Below are 2,937 nucleotides of genomic sequence, written 5' to 3' on the forward strand. Positions count from 1 at the left end.
GATGCTGGTTCTACCTGCAAAAACATATCTAAAATCTGACCATCTCAAAAAAAGAAAAAATATCAGTCTTATTTATTTGTTTAAATTAGACTAGAAGGAAATTAACTGAAATGTTAGCTGTAACTATGCAACGTAGACCTTACTCTTATAAACTGAAATCTGTGGCAAAGGTATTGTTACCAACATATTTATTTAAATAAGCATTTCTTACCCAATAAAACACACAACTTTATTCATCTGGACAGAGAAATGGTGACAGGGTATCTCAGTATGATTTTTAGAAATTTAGCTCTCTACAATTACCCAAGACCCAGAACCCTGAGGGCAACCCCTGACATTAAGCTTCTCTCTCCAGATGTGGGAACCTTTTGTTGTTGCAGCCTGTCTTCCCATAGTTTTCTGTTGCTTAATAAAGTATGAAAGGCTACTAGCAAGGAAATCAAGCATTATTTGCTAGTTGCTACCTATTAAAATTCTAATATAATATTCATATCTTGGGGCACCTGAGTGGCTCAGTTGGTTAAGCGACTGCCTTCGGCTCAGGTCATGATCCTGGAGTCCCGGAATCGAGTCCCATATCGGGCTCCCTGCTCAGCGGGGAGTCTGCTTCTCCCTCTGACCCTCCCCCATCTCATGCTCTCTATCTCATTCTCTCTCTCAAATAAATAAATAAAATCTTAATATTCATATCTTTTTGTGCCAAAAGAATTACATAACCTTATAAGTATTTTTATAATTTGTTTTATATTTTATTATGTTATTACAGTTTATATTATAATGTATATTTATAATGACTAGATAAAAGTTCATCAAAAACACATCTCTCAGCTATCTCCACAGAATACATTTCTGGAATGGGGTTACAGTCTGGGATTGGAGTGTCATCCTCTAGGCACCATTGTTGTAGTTATTATATGAACCTCCTTATAGGCTAACTCCAATTAGTAGGAAGTAAAAACATGACGCTGATTTCCTTCATTGTGCTCTTCTTTATTTTCCAAGCTTTTTATAGTAAGATGCATTATTTTTTTTGAGTTTTAAAAAACACCTCTAATTCTGAATTCAAAATTTAAAACCAATTATTTCAGGTATAGGAAAAGTGTTTAGCACAGTTTCCTGCATATATTCATTTTTCTATAACAATGAATGAAAAGATGCTTGAGTCCATGTGAATTACAGCAAGATCAAAACTTCTCTTGACTTGGACTGCATTTTCATAGTTGTGTGGTGATCCTAATAGGTCATATTGAATTTGATGTAACAAAACCTAAGATTTTTCAAGTAAACTATTAATTGTTAGAGGTAGTGTCACTCATCCTCCATTGATTAATTAATTCTGCCCCCAACCTACACAGAAGACTTTATTTTATACCTGTTACATTTGATCTTTTTTGTTTCAGACTGTCTTTATAGTCTGCCATTCTTTAAAAATATTGTACAGGGTGATGGGTATTAAGGAGGGCACGTGTTGTGATATGCACTGGATGTTATATGTAACTAATGAATCACTGAACATTACATCAAAAACTAATGATGTACTATACACTGGCTAACTAAAAATAATAATAAAAAATATATATATTGCGTAGATACTGTGACTCTTTTATAATTCTCTTTTGCCAGAGCAGTGTCTGGGGATGTCTCCAGTCTCCTTCATCATTACAAGAGATAAGAGTACTGATCCAGACTGGGTGTTTCAGGTAGGAGAGATACTCAGAGTGGCCAGGGGTAACTCACATCTATAGAATAAGTGAGGATCAACATAGAGGGCTTCCATGCTCAAAAATATCTACTGATTCCCATCAACTTTTATAAACTTCAAGCTTCTTAGTCTGCCTTTCAAGTTTCTTCACAATATGGTCTGTTTTCCTTTTGGTCTTTTTTCCCCCCCTTTTGGTCTTTATTTTAATTTCTTGCCCAGTACAACCTTGTACAGATGAATTTTAGATTGTGATTTTTTTTTACTTGAACTTTATAATCAAATCTCTTTATAATTTGCTAACATTTCACATTGAACAAAGTCAGAAAATATCCAAAAACCTTTCTGGAAAAGAGCATTTTGAAATAACAGTTCTTCTATATCACTGAAAACCCTATTTTGCTTAAAAAATCCTTATAAGTATAAGTAAAGACTAAAAAACTATCAGAGGGGACTTAAGAGACAAAATATTTAAATGGAATGTGATATCTTAGAGTGGATCCTGTGACATAAAAAGGATAAGGAAAAACTGGTAAAATCTGAATAAAACCTGGAGTTTAGTTAACAATAATATACCAGTTTTGGTTTCTTACTTTTGAAAGTGTACAGGGCAATGTACTGTGACAATATTAGGGGAAACTGAGACTGGGGGAGAAGAGTGTGAGAACTCTCTTTACTATCTTTAAAACTTTTCTGTAAAACTAATATTATCCTAAAAATTTTATTTAAAAGAGAAATAAATTATTGGTCTCTTTATACCAAATAATTTAATAGACCTTGATTGATTTCAGTGACTTCATAATACTAAAAGTAAGGTGTCCCTTTTTGCTTATGGCAATATGTACAGCAAATATTTGGCTTTTATGTACTACGTTGAAAACCTCTTTTTCAAATTTTACTGGATTTTTAAGTCTCATGAAATTCATATATTGATGCTGTTTTATTTTGCTGATTGATAAGAGAGAGTTGGAGTATATTTGACAAATAATTCTTGCTTTACATTTAGCAACCCTAACAAAACTGTACCCGTTCTTCCAGACAGCACCATTTGGTGCTGGCAAACACGAGTGGACAGTTTCATGCCTGCAGAGAAGAGAAGGCTTATAGGTGTTTTCATTTTCTCTTAGAGTCATTCCTCAGGGGATAATTACCCTCCCTGATTTTCATGTTCCATAGTCTCGTTTCATGAAGACCCAGTGGTCCCAGCCTTCCCAGAATTAGTGCCAACTCACCACATG

This window comes from Eumetopias jubatus, unplaced genomic scaffold (assembly GCF_037043125.1).
Source record: "Eumetopias jubatus isolate StellerSeaLion01/CBP00866 unplaced genomic scaffold, mEumJub1_p1.0 scaffold_13, whole genome shotgun sequence".
NCBI lineage: Eukaryota > Metazoa > Chordata > Mammalia > Carnivora > Otariidae > Eumetopias > Eumetopias jubatus.